General features: G+C 37.2%; 1 non-coding gene across 1 annotated transcript; it reads right to left on the reverse strand.

Moving 5' to 3' along the window:
* Nucleotides 1–20284: 20284 nt before the first annotated feature.
* Nucleotides 20285–20391, reverse strand: LOC113621373 (U6 spliceosomal RNA). The gene has a single exon (XR_003433159.1). It is a non-coding gene; the product is annotated as a U6 spliceosomal RNA (small nuclear RNA).
* Between the last annotated feature and the right edge of the window lie 557 nt (nt 20392–20948).

Genomic DNA, 20948 nt, shown 5'->3' on the forward strand with positions numbered 1-20948 from the left:
ATATGAACCCCAAAACATGGCGGTCTTCATTTTATTTCTTTCACTGTAGACATCCAGGTTTATGAAGTTCAGTTTCACTAAGAGAGATACAGAAAGATCTGAAGATTTTAGTCAATACCAGTGAAATAAGGAATGTGTGACATTTTTGTCCAAAAATTCCTAATACCATGGAAGAGCTAATGAAATCTCATTTTGGTTCACGTTTTGTAGGAAAACTTGAGACCTAACACAATTATCTGTCTAGTCTGTGTTTTCTTCCTGATGATCCGTTTACTTTTATTTCCTGCCATTCAAAAATAAATCCTATTCTCCATGAGATATGCTGATCTCTAGTGACCCAAGGCAAATTCACTCAGTTTGATACCAATTTTTCTTTGGAACTTTGCATAAGCTTGGGAGAAACTATTGGCAATCTTTGATTGCATTTTCATCATCCTCTTAATGAGCTTCCTTTATCTTTTAATAGGAAGTGAATGAAATTCTAATAAAGATTCCTCAAACCACAGTTCATCTCAGAAGTCCCCCTCCCAGAGTGCCACTGTCTTTCCAAGTAGGCCAGTTAGTGTATATATAGTTGTTTCCTGCTGTTAGTTATGGTGGTTATAAACTGTTTAAATTAGAATGTTCTCTTCCAATAGTTACGGTTCCTGGTTTCTGTTATAAAGTTAGGTCACATGGTCATGATAGCTAAAGTGAGGCTCTCAAGGCATCCTCGTGGTTGCTATGAATTTTTCTAAGGTGTCTAAGATACGGACTCTGCTTCAATATACTTAAAAATAATTTGGGAAGCAAATGAACCATCAAAGTAACTATTAAAAAAGAAAACTTCCTTTGTAGTAATAACTGAGTCCTATAGTGTCTCCTAAGTGCTAAGTGCAATTCTATGTGATTTACTTGTATGACGTAAGAGGAAATTGGGGCACATGTGGACAGGCATCAGAGTCTGATCTTAACCACTGTACTCTACGGCCTCTGCATGAAGCTGGTCTCTTGAGGCTGACATCAGAGTTAGCTGCTAGGTCTTAATCCTTGTGGTAGATTAAGAAAGTACTCACCCCTTTAAGTAAACCCATGCTGAGTAAGTGTGAATTTGTTATTGGATGTCAAGGATAAAGACTGTCTTATTCATCATTGCATTCCCAGCTTCCAGTTGGGACCTTGCCACTCAGTAGGAACTTAACGAATGAAAGATTAATAGTTTCTTTATTCTACTTTGGGAGGGTTACATGGGTAAACTCACTGAGTTCTCACAACAACCTAATGAGATAGGCAGTATCATTATTCTCATTTTATAGATAAGGAAAATGAACTCAGAAAGATCCTGGGTCACATAGCTAATAAATGGCCATGCTGGGCCTTGAACCTGTATCTGTTTGACCAACCCTCATGCCCTAATCACTTGACCATACTGCCTCTGAGCCTCTGTCTGTTTTCAAAATGGCAGTACGATATATGCAATAAAGCAGACTCTTTAGGAAACGATACTCCTCCGTTCTATTTGGTGGAATTGGAATGTACTGTTTTAAAATCTCTTCAGGAGGGAGCAGGTCTCTTTAGTCCTCACCCAAGCAACTAGCTTGGCACCACGCTTGATGTTGGGGATAGTGTCATAATCACAATACGGACATAGTCTCTGTTTTACCGAGCTCATTATAAGAATTATATTCGTTTGTGAGGTGCTGTTATGTGCCTGGCATTTTACATACATATTTTCTAAACCTGTTGAGAGAGGTCTTCTCTAAACCATGCAGAGTAGTCATGATTAGTCCCATTGCATAGGTGAAAACATTTCATTTCTAAGAGGTTAGCAGTTATCTGGGAGTAGATGGTAAGTGACAGAAATACTGATTAGAATCCACATAAATCTTTGTTGAAGCTTCTATTTTTCCCACTCAAGGAGAGTAGCCACGTGACTATCTAAAGATAGATTCATTACCTGTGAGAGTTGAGGTTGATGATATTCACCAGTGGCATCCTTAGCAGAAAGGTAACAACAGCCTCTTCTGATGCTTAAGACTTATTTGTTGACTTGAAACAAAATCACTAACATCTAAGGAATAATGGGTCTGTGCCTGGCATTGTGTTGAGCCCTTTGCATGCTGCACTGCCTGTGATCCTCACAACAACTTAGATGTAGTATACCCATTTTACAGCTGAGAAAATAGAGGTTTAATGTGAAATTTAGCAGTTCTCCTGAAGACGTGGCTAATGAGTGAATGAAAATGAACTCTGTCTCCAGCTCAGAATCTTTATCATGAAGGAAATCCCCACAAAAATGTGAAACTGGTTGATGATTTAACAGTCTTAGAAAATTTTATAATATAGATGTGTCTAATAAAAATCTTATACACATATTTGAAGACATGATACTTTTCCTTTAAATTGGCTTAATTTGTACATCTTATTACAGAAAGAAGGTCATCTCACATGGACAGATGGATCATCTTTTGGTCTTAAGAAAAATGAAATTTTTCCTTTTCTACTACTACCCAAGAATGAAACAGATTGCTACATTTTACAGCAAAATGCAACTGGATCAAACTATTTCTTTACAAGATTTTTCTGTTATGTTCCCTTGCCATATGTTTGTGAATATGAATGTAATTATTTTATTAGTATTCTTATATTCATGCATCTTACTCTTTTACTACTTTAAAGACAGAATTATAATTTCTAATAAAAATAATTTTCCTTTATATTTTTCAGCACCTTCTCCACAGGAAAACCTTTTATTTTATGTAAAGGATGTTGGAACAACTGAGGTTGTATTTAGTTGGAATGATTTGAGTGGTTGGAATAATTTGAATAAGTGGCTGAAACTGGGGTATAAAATTATCATTAAATATTATTTAGATTATACAGAAGAACAGCATTTTGAAAGCGTGCCCCCAAATACTACAGAAAAAGCAATTACCCAACTGTCTCCTGGCCGTGTTTACAGATTTTTATTCTCTGCAATAAGTGAATGGGAGGCAAAGACTACTTTAAGTCCAGTATTCATTGTTGAAACATGTAAGTTACAAGACATCTGAAAGTATAATTTTTCAAATATTTAATATCATCATTAGCACATAATTCCTGAGGGTCTGCTGTTTTCTCATAACATTCTGGGAAATCTCTCCCTTTAACCATTGTAGGTTACAATGAATCTGTTTACGTGTTTGGCTTTCCTATTAAATTAAACACCCAGGAGGACAGGAACTGTATCTTATTTGTTTTATATACCAGCTAGACTGGTGTCCAGTTCATAGTAGATAATCAGTAAATTTGGGGGAAGCTGAATTTTCGATAAGTGCCAATAGCAGGAGATAAACAGACATGCATCCCAGACTTAAAGGGACTTACAATGGAGAGAATTAGTAAGGAATAAAATTAAATGCAAATAAAACTGTATAGAAAAATATAATTACCTAAATTCCCATCCAGTGGTACATTTGATAAATGCTTTCTAGAATTTAGAAGGTGGGTGACGGGGAAAACTCGTGGAAAGGAGAGGCTTAGATTCACACTTGAAGGAAGAAAAGCACGTTTTAAGCAAAAGTGTGGAGGTAGGAATTTGTAGGAAAAGAACAGTGTGGATTGACTGGAGATCCTCAGGGTGAAATCAGTTTGACTGGTAGGTGGTGTCAGATTTGGGCATGCCAGGGGTCTCTGTCTTAGATGGTTGGGCTTGACCTTAGAAACAAAGGAAATCCATGAAGACTATAGTTTCCAAGACTTGTTTTACCTTTTACAAACACTTTTAATGCATTCTTTCCCCTTTTGCCTTTTACAAACAGTTTTAATGCATTATTTCACAGTCTTTATCTCAACCTTTGGAGTAGCTATATAGAAATGAAAAAACTGAGCTTCAGAAAGGTTAAGTAAACTGACTAGACTAACATGCTTTGTTAAGCCACACAGGAGTCCAGGAACCCAGATGGTCTCGTTTTAACTCTCCAGTTATTGCTTCTAAAGAAAGAATCAAAAAGAATGTGCGTGCATATCTGTGAGTTGGGAGGGTAGGGAACAGATACAGGTTTGAGACTGATATGTGCAAGGTGCTGTTTTAAGAAAATTAATCTGGAGGGATTAACTAGGAAAATCACTGGCACTGGATGAAACAATTTGGAGTTGGGAAACATTTCTGTAAGAGGATGAATGCCTGAGTTCTGGTGATGTTGGGAATGAAGAATAAATCATATGAAGTCCCTGCCCTCTGGTCTGACAAGACAGAAGTAAAAGACATATATAATGTATGATCACTGAATGCCAGAAGTACCATTGTGATGGTGCTTGTAATAAAATTGATTGAACAGTAGTGTGTGTCAAACACAAGTGGTTTACCCTCCTTATCTCATTTAATCTTCATAATTACTCCTATAATTCCCATTTTATAGTAAAAACAAAACAAAACAAAAAACTCCGAGGCTCAAGATCACTAGTATAATGTATTTTTCTGGTTTCTTTTCATCCATCTACTAGGTCCGTTATCAGCCCAAAATGTCACAGTTACTCATGTGACCCCAACGGAAATATTTTTACACTGGGATGGTCCAGATCCTGTATCTTTTCACCATTATTTTGTGGCTATTTTGGATGTTGTAAACAATAAATCAGAAGAGGTGTTTGTTGAAAAATCCAACACATCAACAACAATTGGAAATCTAAGACCTTTCCATCATTATCTGATCTATCTGTTTAGTGTAGCAGAAAGAGGAACTTCAAGCTGCTTTGAGAAACCTGTTTCAGCCATTACAGGTAAGTGTGGGCACGTTTTGCCTTTTGATCAAAAATACAAACTGCATATTTAAAAATAGTATTTTGCCAAAATTTAATAGTGTCGATCCTTTCATGGATACAAATAATCGGGTTGAACATTTGTTTGGATGTTGAATCGCAATGCTAAGCGTGGATTCTAAAGACTAAATTCATTTAGATTTATATGAACCCCGTAAACATCTGTGTTGTTCCTCCCAGAGTTCCTAGAAGACATGTTTCGTATCATAGCCTTTGCTGGAAAATAAATTATCCTAAGAGATGAAGATTAGTTCACCCAGTTCTCTTTAACAGCACTAGATCCAGCAAGTAGATCTGCACATTTAATCAGTTTTACCTGGTCCTTCTTTCTTTCCTCATGCAGTGTTGAGAGTTGACCTCTAGGGGGAAGTGTCATCCCAGGACTTTTGGCAAATGCATTTCTAATCTCCACTCACCACACGGCAGTTTTTGAATCATTGTCTAGAATATAATCATTAAAGTACTCTATCTTTTAATTAAGCATTCTATTTACCCCATGAAGTATAAGTCAATCTTTTTTGAAAAGCGAAAACACTATTTATGAAAGTACATAACTAAGCACATTTTGGCATATCCCTGTGTGTGTATAACACGTGTATTGTCTGTGCATATGTATTTTACATGTCTATATGCAAAGTTCTTTGAAATTGCACGAGCTAAAATTTAAATGCACTAGAACTGAGGTAGGAGGAAAGGAAAACGTGCACGTGCACAGACGTAGATTAATTAACCTTCTCATATTTGCTGGGAATACTTGGGCTTCTTTGAATAACAATAATAAATTGTAAAGTAAGTAATAAAATATATTATTTCATGATTACTGAATGCAAATGCTTAAGATACATGCGTTCACTGTTGCAAATCCTAATCAAAAGTATTTTTCCAATTGGATACGAGAGCAGATGTTTTCTCTTCCCTGAGCCCAAAGCATCTGTCAATTGGTAAATGCTTGATTGACTCCCTTACACTTTAGGGAGATGCTTTCATTTTTAACTGACAGGCAGACTAGGAGGATTTCTCACAGACTCATTAATTTTGAAGTCACATTAAAATCTTCCATGGTAGATGTAGAGCAATTGACATCTTCCTGTACTAATGGTGGGAATGTACAATGGTACAGTTATTTTGTGAAGCAGTTTGGCAGTTTCTCAAAAATTTAAACATAGTGTTATTATGTGACTCAGATATTCCTCTCCTAGTTATATATCCAAGAGAATTGGAAACAGTTGTTCACAAAGGAAACTTTATATGGATGTTCATAGCCTATAAGCAAAACATGGAAACAACCCTAATGTCTATCAGTTGATGAATAGATAAACACAACATGGTGTATCTCTACAGTGGAGCATTATTCAGCAGTTAAAAAGAGTGAAGTACTGATACATGCTACAACATAGATGAACCTTGAAACGATATTAAGGAAATTAGTTACGTAAGACCACATGTAGTATGATTCAATTTATATGAAATCTATAGGCACATACATAGCGACAGTAATTAGATCGGTGGTTGCCAAGAATGGGAAAAGAGAAAGAAGGGAGTGGTGGGTGACAGCTCATGGGTATAGGGTTTATTTTGGGGGTGATGAAAATGTTCTGGAATTAGATAATAGTGATGCTTTCAAAACCTTGTCAGTATATTAAAAATGACTTAATTATATTCTTTGAAATGGTGTTTTGGGTACCTGAATTAAGTCACAATAAAGCTTTAAAAAAAAAAGCTTCCATGGTATGTCCCTATTTAATAGGGACAGGAGAAAGGTACATGTGAATCTGCACGTTTAATTATGTCATTTGCTATGTATGTTGACTCTAAGCTGACACAGCTGTGCATGTCTAGGATTTAGTAATCCAGTGCTCTTTTACTTTCCTGAGGTTGAAGCAATATGCATTTTTTTCATTTGTTATTCACTCAGTAGATTATGTTTCAGTGTCAGGAATTGCAATGGGTACTAGAAATGCAAAGGTGAATAAGACTAGTATCTACCTTCAGAGAGCTTACATATTAATGGAGTGAGACAAATTTTTGAAAAAGGATGATGCTGTATTATAATTGCTATTATATGGCTTATGCTCTTGGTACTGTGGGAGCATAGAGAGGGGTCAGTTAACCCAGACTTGGGGTACAGGGATGGCCATGAAAATCTTCCTGGAGGAGTGATGCACTGAATCACGAAGGAAGAGTAAGAGTGAACCAGGTGGCAATGGGGAGGCAGAGGGATGTTGTGAGTAGTGCAAACAGCATGTGCACAGATGGTGAAGACCGAAGAAGAGGCATCTATCTAACCATAACTGGGAAAGTCAGAGAAGGCTTTTTTTTTTTTTTTTTTTTGCGGTACGCGGGACTCTCACTGTTGTGGCCTCTCCCCTTGTGGAGCACAGGCTCCGGACGCGCAGGCTCAGCGGCCATGGCTCACGGGCCCAGCCGCTCCGCGGCACGTGGGATCCTCCCGGACCGGGGCACGAACCCGTGTCCCCTGCCTCGACAGGCGGACTCTCAACCACTGCGCCACCAGGGAAGCCCCAGAGAAGGCTTTTTGATGAGACTGACAACTGAACAGTAGGAAATGGGGAGTAGATTGGCATGGCTAGAGGACAGGGGAAATGTAGTGAGAGTTCAGAAAATGTAAGCTAGGCACACAACATGAAGGGCCTTGATATAGAGAATATATTTTTATTCAATAGAATCTAACTCTTCTGGGTTAATGGAGCCTTTGAGAATGTGGAAAAAATAATGGACTTTTCTCCCATAAAAATGCACAGGCATGGATAGAAAATTCTTTGAGTAATTATAGGACTATAACAGACTCATAAGTTTTGTAGGTATGTAAGAAAAAAATATCTGAAGCTGTTTCACCATGGAATCTTGTGAACAGTTTTCTAATTGGACTATTCTGGCATTTTCTGATAATTTTACATACATAATCAATTTCAGCACCTAAAGTCAGGCTGGCTCCAATTTTGTGAATTGAAGGTATGGAATGAATAGACTATGGGTCTGACCCAGAATATTTTCCTAAGAAATTAAAATGTGGTGTTTAATTGTGTTTCTAAGGAGGTGAACTTCAAAACAGATTAAAAATCACTTTATAGTTTCTGAAAACAAAGTAATTTTGAATATCGTAGAGAATTCTTTAAAGATTATTTAAAGTAAACTGTTGAACAGTTTAAAATCGCATAATTATCCTTATAGACATGAACTAATGATTGATCATTGTACCTGAGAACTATCAAAAATTTAGGGGAGGCATGTAACACAAGACAATGAGACTAAAAGGAAGACATTACGATTTCCAGAGAATTGTATAGTATTGAAAATCCCCAAGCCTGATATTCAAATAAATTGTGTAAGGAGATAAGCCAAAGTATTTTCTTTGGTTATTACAGAGGAGTATCAAGAAAATTCTCCAATACTTGTATAGTAATCACAAAGACATATTTTTCTCTAAAATTTAGTCCTTTTCAAGACATGGTGACCTGAGGATTTGTTACATTTTAAACATGAATTAATATTGAACTGAGATATTTTTACTCAGCATGAATAACGCTGACAATAAACTAAAATGTATGTATCCATTTATCTATTTCTCGAAGGTATTAATCCACCTCAGGAAGTTTATGCTAAACTTGAAGATGTGGGAGAAGACAGTATAATTCTTCAGTGGGGATCCCCACCAGACGGCCACGAGGTCTACATTCAAATCACATCCATATCAGATAGAAGAGAAGTCAGGAAGCTTTTTGTAAAGGATGCTAATAGAGTCAAGGTTGATCACTTAATCCCTGGAATGACATATGACATTGGAATGGGAACAGTAATGAATGGGAACTTGAGCGAGCTGGTCACTATTCAACAAACTCTAAGTGAGAATCAAGTACTTTTCATTCTTAACAGATATTTGCTGATTTGGGGGTATTGTAAAATAGTTTCTGAAAGAGCCCTCTGGTAGCAGGTTTTTATCTTTTTACAATAAATAGATTATTAGTGTGCTTCGGGATCTGGAGCAGTTCGCATCTCTTGTATCCTGAAAATGTCCTGTGCTTGTATAAAGGCAGCATTGTTTATGATTAAGAACCTGATCCTAAAGCCACACTACCTAGGTTTGAATCTGGGTTCAGCTATTTGAGTAACCCTGGGCAATGTATTCAACCTGTTTATGACTCAGATTCCACATTTGTAAAGCGGGAGAAAATAATAGTGTGTGTTTCATAGGTTGTCCTGACAATAACTGATTTAATAAATGTAAGGACTTAGAACAGTTCCTGACATACAGCTGGACGTCTTTATAATTTTTATTGCATCCACAAAGGCATGCTGCAGCACATTGCACGGAAATATTGACAGTGTATAAAAGGTTTAGGACTAACAAAAATTTTCCATTTTTTTCTCAAATAAAATTAATATACTTAATAAGTAATTATTGAAAATTTAATGAGGAAGAAAGAAAAGGAAAAAATGAAAAGTAAATACATGAAATAATGTTTATAGATATTTATAAATTATGGTAAATATTAAGAAAGAAAAGAGAAAAGTGATGTCAGAGAGTGTCCACTGAAATAAAAACATAAAGTATAAGAACAGTGAGTTTCAGTTTCATTTGGGGATCTTACTGAGGACTGTAGCCTGGGAGACAGCCTCTCAGAGAGCTTTGAGGAACTGCTCCAAAGAGGTAGGGGGAGAGGCCAGTATAGCATATGTGATTTTTGGCTAAGAGGTACGTGCAATCAAACATACGTCTTGGTAGAAGGTTACTGCTAGTCATGAGGAACAGATATCTCAGTTAATGATTTTAGTGCTTTTCTGAGCATGGGAAGATGTAAGAATATGGGTTCATACAAATTTTTCCTGAAATATATCTAATTGCCTAAGGGCCTGTTTTCCCAAAGCACAGAGTGCTTCATCCCGTTCTTTATACTCAATTCCTTTCAGGGTATATGTTAGGTCAGCGACTGCAGTGGCTAATGACTTAATCCTGGTGTAACAGTATGGCAAGTGACATTCCTTGTTTTACAAGAGTAATTGAAGTGGGATGGAGGGTTCTACTGGAGATGGGCTGTAACAGAAGGAGTTTCATTTGAACGGAGGCTTAAACCGTGAGAAGGCGCCAGAGCAGAACAAGGTGGAGGAAGGGTACTTTAGGCATGAACAGCTGGCATGAAGGCTGTAAAACAGGAGAAAGCTTGGTGTGTCTGAGAAGAAAAAGGCCAGGATAGGTGTTGTCTAAGGAAGAGGGAGAAGGGTAGTAGGAAATGGTATTGGAGAGGTGGTCAGTGGTCAGAGCACATAGAGCTTGTAGGCCATGCTTTTGAGTTTGTTCTGAGGGCAATGGGAAGCCATTGAGGGGTTTATGCAGGAGAGTGACAAGGCGACCTATGTTACAAAAATGTCTCTCCTGATATGTGCAAAGAATGATTTCTATAGGAGTGGGAGTGGAAGTAGGGAAACTGGGTAAGAGGGTGTTGTAGAATATAGGCAAAAGATTATGGTGGACACGATGGGGAAGTGCAGATGGAAAATAGAAGACACATTTTATATTATGGAAGTAAGAAGTCTGAGCTTTCACACTGGAGTGCTTGTGATAAGTAAGGGAGAAACTGGGGTTTTGAGTTCACTAATTTGGGTGGATAGTGGTGACTGTGAGGAAGGAAAGCTCATTGGACCTCACAGGCCTTTTGGCTAACAAAAAGGGCAGCCTGATGGAAAAAGTGAATTGGTTCAAAAAATTATGTCTTAGCAGGGTCCGCACTCAACCAGCATCAGATCCTCCTGTTTTAACTTCCAAAGACTAAACCTAAATTTAGTTCCATAACTTTCAAGCTTAAATTTTTGAGAAAACCTACCTAAAGATAAATATAATAGGAAACCGTTGTGAAAAAGGAGACAACTAAGAAAGAGATATTGCTAAAAAAAAAAAAAAAAAAAAAAAAATTCATGTCTATTAAACGACCCAATGCAAATTTATAGTCAGAACAGAAGTACTAAAATTAAAATGCATAAGTGGAAAATGAATTGTAGTCTTAGAGCCACCAATCATTACCAGTTATTACCAGTATGAGGTTAGATTTTCCCCATATTGTCTCAGGGCCTAGGTTTTTGCTCCACAAGATTTAAATCACTGAGTGTGTGTATGTGTGTGTGTGTGTGTGTGTATATATATATATATACTTGTATATATATACTGGGTCTTCGTTGTATATATATTCGTTGTGTGTATATATATATATATATATATACTTGCATATATATATATATATACACTGGGTATATATATATGTATATATGTATATATACTGGGTCTTCGTTGCTGCATGTGGGCTTTCTCTAGTTGTGGCAAGCGGGGGCTACTCTTTGTTGTGGTGCCCGGGCTTCTTACTGCGGTGGTTTCTTTTGTTGTGGAGCATGGGCTCTAGGCGCGTGGGCTTCAGTAGTTTCAGCACACAGGCTCAGTAGTTGTGGCACGCGGGCTTCAGTAGTTACAGTGCGTGGGCTCAGTAGTTGTGGCTCGCAGGCTCTGGAGCGCAGGCTCAGTAGTTGAGGCGCACAGGCTTAGCTGCTCTGGCATGTGGGATCTTCCCAGACCAGGGATTGAACCCGTGTCCCCTGCATTGGCAGGCAGATTCTTAACCACTGTGCCACCAGGGGAGTCCCCACTGAGTATATTTTTAAATTGGTTTTCATCTCTAAAGTCTTATTCTTCTTTGACTGTAGGGAACTTAGCATATTTCAGCCCATCTACCATCTAAAACCAAATTTTGCCATCCTTTCTATACAGTGAGCTCTTTTGAAATCTTATTAGGCTATCTATCTTCAGGTGTATGCATAGTTCTCGACTCTGGTTAATTCAAGTACTTATTTATAAAGTCACCATCCAAATGGATGCTGAAACATGGATTAATATTTATAAATCCTAGGAAGAATAATAGAATTTTAGGGTTTGAAGTTAGAACAGAGATTTTCTCATAAGATACGTAATTCCTCTGATCATTTTGTAATGCATCCCTGTAATTTTCCTCTAGTTTGGAGCCATGTCTGTTCTCCAGAGTATCACAAAGCAAATCTACTCCCTGATTCACGTAAAAGTCCATCATATGTTTGGAAACACCCATTAGGTGCTTGTGGTGTCTATATTTTCTTTCCTTCTGGTGAATTTTCTCTAGTTCCTTCAAGTATTCCACTGTTGCTTATAATCCTATTTGTCTTTCTATTCAGTTCTTAAACTTTATAATCACTTTTGGCATCACTTGATTATTTATCATTCATCATTTTTACTTGTGTCAAGAAGATTAAGCAAATATTGACCTATCCCAAGGTGCAAAGGTGGAAATTAACTCTTTCCTTGTATTCATTCAACAAATAGTTGTTAACTATTATTTACTATGTCCTGTTTCTCTTTCTTCCATACGCTTTGAGGCTGTTAAGAATAGAGGGACATTTACCTTTTAATGAGCGTCTACATGTTACAGACATATAGAAAAAAATAAAATTTACACATTCCTTTATTTTCCTTTCCCCTTTGAACCTTGTCTCTTTCTCAGTTATCCTGAAAGCAACCAAACAAAACTTGATCTCCAGTTATTACTGTGCGCCTGAACTATAAAGTGTGCACTTTGAGAGAAGTCGGTGCTTATGACAACAGACCTTGGAACCAGATTACCTGGATTACAGTTCCAGCTCCACGATGATCAGTTTATGTCTTTTGGAAAGTCATTCAACCTTTTTGGTCCTCAGTTTTCTTCTCCCTAAAATGGGAATTATAATAATCTTATCTACTTTATGAAGTTAATATAATTTAAGGGCTCAGATACCAAGCAAGCACTCTGAGAGTCTTTGAGGTTGTTATAATTTTTATTTTTTAGTAAAGCTGTTTTAGCTATTTATGTGGTCTTTCTTTGCCTAAGGAGTTAGCTACATCCAAGTTTTATTGAGGGAAGGAAATCTGTAGGAGAGCTGGTGTTTGAGTTTTCTTTTTTTCCTCTCATTTTTAGAAGAATAAATTTGAAGATAGACTGGGCATCTCTGAGGCCTCATTCTAACTTACCTATAATAAAAACCTTTGAATTTGGCCTAGTTCAGTTTATCTCATATTGAAAAAAACTCATACAGCCCTCAGGGCTGCCACTTCTGAAAAAGCTTTTGCAGGAAAATAGGTAAGGATGGAGGTCATGGTCATAGAGGTGGAGACCCACTGGAATCCACCAGAAATGGCAAAATCTTCTCCCAGTTGAGTTTTCAGAAGTTCAGGGTATAGTTTTGAAGAGAAGGAATAACTTTATCCTATTCTACACCTGTCCAGCCTTGGTGTCCCTCTGCTTTAACATGTCATGTGTTAATACTGTTGACTATATCTCCTTGGACAAGTGGAGTTGGTGTAAAACCTTATATTTACCCCGTGGAGGGAATGTTGCTGACTCTGTATACTTTTAGAACCTAGAGTAAACTATGCCTATTTAAAGGCTTGTCTCTCCCTAGAAAATGTTTTCAGCACCCAAGAGCATGCAAGTGAATTTTCTCCATGAGGGCACCGTTACTCATTTCCAATCTGCAGGTCTTTAATTGTTGCTCAAAGTACATTTAGAAGCTTTCATAGATCCATTGCCCACAGATTCAGATGGATTGGATACTTGGGGAATGTCATGCTAGTCTTGCAAAACCATGCTTACTGTGAGAGCTTTGTAGCCGAAGAAAGCTGTAAGGAATTTAAAGAGGAAACCCACCAAAAATGTTAGTGATGACAGAAAAAGAAAAGTAAACGTAACTGGAAAAAGAAAAACATGGTAAAAGTGCCTTGAAACCCAGTAATATACCATATAGAATGTGCTATGGTTAGTATATTGAACGTTTCCTCATAACCACCAAGAACATAAAACGAAAGTTATATATTACAGCTGAATGAATTGGGGGAGAGATTGCACAGATTTTGTGTTCTATATTTCTAATTATAGATGTGTGTTTAAATCTTTTTAGACAGTACTGGCTCTGGGTAAAGTGACAGAATCACATTGTCAGATCACATTGTCGCTGTTCTAACAGTGACTTAGAACAAGTTCCATTGCATCAAACCAGATGTCACCAAAAAAAAAAAAAAAAAGGAAAGGCCGTGTCATTTTCTGGAAGGAAAAAAAACTTTTTCAGAATGTATATTTTAGAAGAAGATAGAAGATATTTATTTGGAAGAAGACAGACTTAAGGATATGCTAGATGGTGTCCCAATAATCTAAAAATAGAATTGAAATTAAAATTGACCTGAGGAAAAATAATGTGAATAGAAGTCACCTAAAATTTCAAATCTGCTCTAAATAGCAGAATAGAGGGTTGTGGTACAATAAAGCTCTTTAATAGAGGTCAGGGAGAGTATGAAATGTAAATGAATCCTTCCACCAAACTGTTGCCAGAACCATGTTCCTAAAAATGAAATGAAACGTCTGCTCACAGTCGCTCTGCAGACAGGATAAAGTCTGATCTCGAGAGCATGGCATGCAAAGCCTCTCACAGACAGCGGCCAGCCTCAGAGGTGGCCCGTTCATGCCCGGTCCCTGTTCCTCACACACACCCTGTGCTTGAACCACCCTGAGTGCCTGCCCTGTGCCTGGAACTGCTCTGAGCACTTTATGCATAAATGCAGTCTCTCACTTAATTGTCACAGGAACCCTGCAAAATAGATGTCCTTCCCATTATAGGGATGAAAAAGCCAAGGCACAGAGTGACTAAGTAACTTACCAAAGACTAGAAGTTGGAAACTAGTTGCCAAGGACTAGTGACTAGTAACTTGCCCTGCTAGTAAAGAGTGAGAAGAACTTGGTATTCCCTGAATACACGATGAAGCCCATTTTGGTTTCCAGGCCTTGCTAATGCTTTTCTCTTGGTCTGGGATTCCCTCCTGACTACCTCTCCCCACCACGCACACTCTTTCCGGTAGACTTGTACTATCCTATAAGACTCAGATAAAACATCATCATCGACTCTGGAAAGCCTTCCCCAATTATCTCTGCTAGAATTGTTGATTTCTTCCTCTGTTCTCAACAGCCTTTTGTTCATGTCACTCTAACCATTTGGGACTCTATAGTTAGCGATCTGTGCATGTCTTTTCTGAGATTGGAAACTCTTTGAAAGCAGGAATCTGGCCTTATTTACTTTATTTGAGCACTCCTCCTAGTATATAGGTTTTCAAAAGTATTTTCTTAATAAATAGATAAAAAGGAAAAAAATGGGAAAATCTCAGATTTTTATGTTTTTTTCAGACTGTTAATGAGGATCAAAAAATGAAAGTTAATTAGGTCCTTTCAATATATAGGTACATACAGTCTTTCAGAATGTACACCTTATTCCTCTGTCCAGTGGTGACCTAGTAAACACAAGTTTCATATATAGGCATTTAATTTTTTCACAAATTCTACAACATGCTAGACATAATATAGAGAAATATGAAAGTTTTAAGAAAATACTAATTATAAATATCTCTCTTTATCTTTCAGAGCCGAAACCAGTTCAAATTGTTATCCCTTATGAAAGTCATAGTACCTCTGTAATCTTATATGTTCAGATGCCTGATATTGGAGTGTTTGATGGCATACATATTGCAAGTGACAGAGGGCCAAATGTAACCAGGTTTTTGAAACAGGACAATAAAATAACTGTTGACAATTTAACCCCAGGCACAGAATATAATTTCTTTGTTTCTACGATCAGTGGGACTAAATTAAGTAATATGTATTATGTGCCAGCAGTAAAAACATGTAAGTATTTTAGGACTTGTCTAAGATGCTTCTTTTTTTCAAAATTTTAAAAATTTTAATTTATTTTTTAACATCTTTATTGGAGTATGATTGCTTTACAATGGTGTGTTAGTTTCTGCTTTATAACAAAATGAATCAGCTATACATATACATATATCCCCATATCTCTTCCCTCTTGCATCTCCCTCCCTACCACTGTCCCTATCCCACCCCTCTAGGTGGTCACAAAGCACTGAGCTGATCTCGCTGTGCTACGCTGCTGCTTCCCACTAGCTATCAGTTTTACATTTGGTAGTGTATATATGTCCATGCCACTCTCTCACTTTGTTCTAGCTTACCCTTCCCCCCTCCCATGTCCTCAGGTCCGTTCTCTAGTAGGTCTGCATCTTTATTCCTGTCCTGCCCCTAGGTTCTTCATGACAATATATGTATATATATTTTTAGATTCCATATATATGTGTTAGCATATGGTATTTGTTCTTCTCTTTCTGACTCACATCATTCTGTAGGACAGACTCTAGGTCCATCCACCTCACTACAAATAACTCAGTTTCGTTTCTTTTTATGGCTAATATTCCATTGTAAATATGTGCCACATCTTCTTTATCCATTCATCTGTCGATGGACACTTAGGTTGCTTCCATGTCCTGGCTATTGTAAATAGAGCTGCAATGAATATTGTGGTACATGACTGTTTTTGAATTATGGTTTTCTCAGGGTATATGCCCAGTAGTGGGATTGCTGGGTCGTATGGTAGTTGTATTTTTAGTTTTTTAAGGAACCTCCGTACTGTTCTCCATAGTGGCTGTACCAATTTACATTCCCACCAACAGTGCAGGAGGGTTCCCTTTTCTCTACATCATCTTCAGCATCTATTATTTGTAGACATTTTGATGATGGCCATTCTGACGGGTGTGAGATGATATCTCATTGTAGTTTTCATTTGCATTTCTCTAATGATTAATGATGTTGAGCATTCTTTCATGTATTCGTTGGCAATCTGTATATCTTCTTTGGAGAAATGTCTATTTAGTCTTCTGCCCATTTTTGGATTGGGTTGTTTGTTTTTTTTGATATTGAGCTGCATGAGCTGCTTGTAAATTTTGGAGGTTAATCCTTTGTCAGTTGCTTCATTTGTAAATATTTTCTCCCATTGTGAGGGTTGTCTTTTCGTCTTGTTTATGGTTTCCTTTGCTGTGCAAAAGCTTTGAAGTTTCATTAGGTCCCATTTGTTTATTTTTGTTTTTATTTCCATTTCTCTAGGAGGTGGGTCAAAAAGGATCTTGCTGTAATGTATGTCATAGAGTGTTCTACCTGTGTTTTCCTCTAAGAGTTTGATAGTGTCTGGCCTTACATTTAGGTCCTTAATCCATTTTGAGTTTATTTTTGTGTATAGTGTTAGAGAGAGTTTTAATTGCATTCTTTTACATGTAGCTGTCCAGTTTTCCCAGCACCACTTATTGAAGAGGCTGTCTTTTCTCCATTGTATATTCTTGTCTCTTTTACCAAAAAAAAGGTGACCATATGTGTGTGAGTTTATTTCTGGGCTTTCTGTCTTGTTCCATTGATCTGTATTTCTGTTTTTGTGCCAGTACCATACTGTCTTGATTACTGTAGCTTTGTAGTATAGTCTGAAGTCAGGGAGCCTGATTCCTCCAGCTCCGTTTTTCTTTCTCAAGATTGCTTTGACTATTCGGGGTCTTTTGTGTTTCTATACAAATTGTGAAATGTTTGTTCTAGTTCTGTGAAAAATGCCAGTGGTAGTTTGATAGGGATTGTATTGAATCTGTAGATTGCTTTGAGTAATATAGTCATTTTCACAATGTTTATTCTTCCAATCCAAGAACATGGTATATCTCTCCATCTGTTTGTATCATCTTTAATTTCTTTCATCAGTGTGTTATAGTTTTCTGCAGGTCTTTTGTCTCCTTAGGTAGGTTTATTCCTAGGTACTTTATTCTTTTTTTTTTGCCATGGTAAAAGGGAGTGTTTCTTTAATTTCTCTTTCTGATTTTTCATGATTAGTGTTTAGGAATGCAAGAGATTTCTGTGCATTAATTTTGTATCCTGCTACTTTACCAAATTAATTGATTAGCTCTAGTAGTTTTCTGGTAGCATCTTTAGGATTCTCTATGTATAGTATCATGTCACCTGCAAACAGTGACAGTTTTACTTCTTCTTTTCTAATTTGGATTTCTTTTATATCTTTTTCATCTCTGATTGCTGTGGCTAAAACTTCCAAAACTGTGTTGCCTAATAATGGTGAGAGTGGGCAACCTTGTCTTGTTCCTGATCTTAGTGGATATGGTTTCAGTTTTTCACCATTGAGGACGATGTTGGATGTGGGTTTGTCATATATGCCCTTTATTATGTTGAGGTAAGTTCCCTCTATGCCTACTTTTTGGAGGGTTTTTGTCATAAATGGGTGTTGAATTTTTTCAAAAGCTTTTTCTGCATCTATTGAGATGATCATATGGTTTTTATTCTTCAGTTTGTTAATTTGGTGTATCACATTGATTGATTTGCATATATTGAAGAATCCTTGCATTACTGGGATAAACCCCACTTGATCATGGTGTATGATCCTTTTAATGTGCTGTTGGATTCTCGTTGCTAGTGTTTTGTTGAGGATTTTTGCATCTATGTTCATCAGAGATATTGGCCTGTAGTTTTCTTTTTTCATGACAGCTTTGTCTGGTTTTGGTATCAGGGTGATGGTGGCCTCATAGAATGAGTTTGGGAGTGTTCCTCCCTCTGCTATATTTTGGAAGAATTTGAGAAGGATAGCTGTTAGCTCTTCTCTAAATGTTTGATAGAATTCACCTGTGAATCCATCTGGTCCTGGGCTTTTGTTTGTTGGAAGATTTTTAATCAGTTTCAATTTCAGTGCTTGTTATTGGTCTCTTTATGTTTTCCATTTCTTCCTGGTTCAGTCTCAAGAGGTTATGCTTTTCAAAGAATTTGTCCATTTCTTCCAGGTTGTCCATTTTATTGGCATAGAGTTGCTTGTAGTAATCTCTCATGATCCTTTGTATTTCTGCAGTGTCAGTTGTTACTTGTCCTTTTTCATTTCTAATTCTATTGATCTTAGTGTTCTCTCTTTTTTTCTTTATAAGTTTGGCTAATGGTTTATCAATTTTGTTTATCTTCTCAAATAACCAGCTTTTAGTTTTATTGATCTTTGCTGTTATTTCCTTCATTTCTTTTTTTTTTTTTTTTTTTTTGCGGTACGCGTGCCTCTCACTGTTGTGGCCACTCCCGTTGCAGAGCACAGGCTCCAGACACGCAGGATCAGCGGCCATGGCTCATGGGCCCAGCTGCTCCGTGGCATGTGGGATCTTCCTGGACTGGGGCACGAACCTGTGTCCCCTGCATCGGCAGGCGGACTCTCAACCACTGCGCCACCAGGGAAGCCCCTTCATTTCTTTTTCATTTATTTCTGATCTGATCTTTATGATTTCTTTCCTTCTGCTAACTTTGGGATTTTTTTGTTCTTCTTTCTCTGAATGCTTTAGGTTTAAGGTTAGGTTTTTTATTTGAGATGTTTCTTGTTTCCCAATGTAGGATTGTATTGCTATAAACTTCCCTCTTTGAACTGCTTTGGCTGCATCTCATAGGTTTTGCATCATCGTGTTTTCATTGTCATTTCTTTCTAGGTACTTTTTTTTTTTTAAATTTTATTTATTTATTTTGGCTGTGTTGGGTCTTCGTTTTTGGGCGTGGGCTTTCTCTAGTTGCGGCGAGCGGGGGCCACTCTTCATCGCGGTGCGCGGGCCTCTCACTGTTGTGGTCTCTCTTGTTGTGGAGGCACAGGCTCCAGACGCACAGGCTCAGTAGTTGTGGCTCACGGGCATAGTTGCTCCGCGGCATGTGGGATCTTCCCAGACCAGGGCTCGAACCCGTGTCCCCTGCATTGGCAGGCAGATTCTAACCACTACACCACCAGGGAAGCCCTCTAGGTACTTTTTGATCTCCTCTTTGATTTCTTCAGTGATCTCTTGGTTATTAAGTAGTGTATTGTTTAGCCTCCATGTGTTTATATTTTTTACAGATTTTTTTCTTGATATCTAGTCTGATAGCATTGTGGTGGGAAAAGATACTTGATATGATTTCAGTTTTTTTAAATTTACTAAGGCTTGATTTGTTATCCGATGTATGATCTATCCTGGATAATGTTCCATAAGCACTTTAGAAGAAAGTGTATTCTGTTGTTTTTGGATGGAATGTTCTATAAATATCAATTAAGTCCATCTTGTTTAATGTCTCATTTAAAGCTTGTGTTTCCTTATTTATTTTCATTTTAGATGATCTGTCCATTGGTGAAAGTGGGGTGTTAACATCCCCTACTATGATTGTGTTACTGTCGATTTCCTCTTTTATGGCTGTTGGTATTTGTCTTATGTATTGACATGCTCCTATGTTGGGTGCAGAAATATTTACAATTGTTACATCTTCTTGGATTGATCCCTTGATTATTATATAGTGTCCTTCTTTGTCTCTTGTAGTAGTCTTTGTTTTAAAGTCTATTTGTCTGATATGAGAATGCTTACTCTAGCTTTCTTTTGATTTCCATTTGCATGGAATATCTTTTTCCATCCCCTCACTTTCAGTCTGTGTGTGTCCCTAGGTCTGAAGTGGGTCCCTTATAGACAGCATATATATGGGTCTTGTTTTTGTATCCATTCAGCCAGTCTGTGTCTTTTGGTTGGAGCATTTAATCCACTTACATTTAAGGTAATTATTGACATGTATGTTCCTAGTACCATTTTCTTAAAAATATGGAACGCTTCACGAATTTGCGTGTTATCCTTGTGCAGGGGCCATGGTAATCTTCTCTGTGTCGTTCCAATATTAGTATATGTGCTGCCGAAGAGAGCACCTAAGTTGCTTCTTGATTTTGATTTTGTGTGTCATTTCAAATTAGTAGTCTACATTCACTTTAACACAGTTGTTTTCAAAGATCCTTTAAAACATTTGCAAAAACCTCATTACTGAGCCTGATCTTTAATTGCCCAAGTATGCAGATAGAGCTAACCTTGTTTAAAATTAGTAAGTCATGAATTTTTTTCTTACGTATTAACAGAAAAAAAATACTTGCATATTAATCAGAATTTTCAACGACTTAATCCGAGTGAGGAATGTGAGTAATATTTAGGCAGATTATGAAATCTAGATCACATTGTTTGAGTGTAGGGGCCCTGATAGTGTCTCTCAAAGCATATAATCTAAGTGTGTGTTTGCTTATCCCATGCTGCCATTTGTCTGGAAAGAACTAGCTTGTATTTTCTTTACCTCTTTGAATATTTTAAATTAATATGTTTAATATTCATACCAATACTTACGTTTTCAGATTCATGTTGATTTTGATTTATCTTTAAGTCACTCAAAAATTCTACAGATATTAATTTTGAAATTTTGGGATACTTGAAATTTTCT

The sequence above is a fragment of the Aethalodelphis obliquidens genome, unplaced genomic scaffold (assembly GCF_003676395.1).
Source record: "Aethalodelphis obliquidens isolate GAN/ISIS:26980383/991018 unplaced genomic scaffold, ASM367639v1 scaffold8, whole genome shotgun sequence".
In the NCBI taxonomy this organism is placed as follows: Eukaryota; Metazoa; Chordata; class Mammalia; order Artiodactyla; family Delphinidae; genus Aethalodelphis; species Aethalodelphis obliquidens.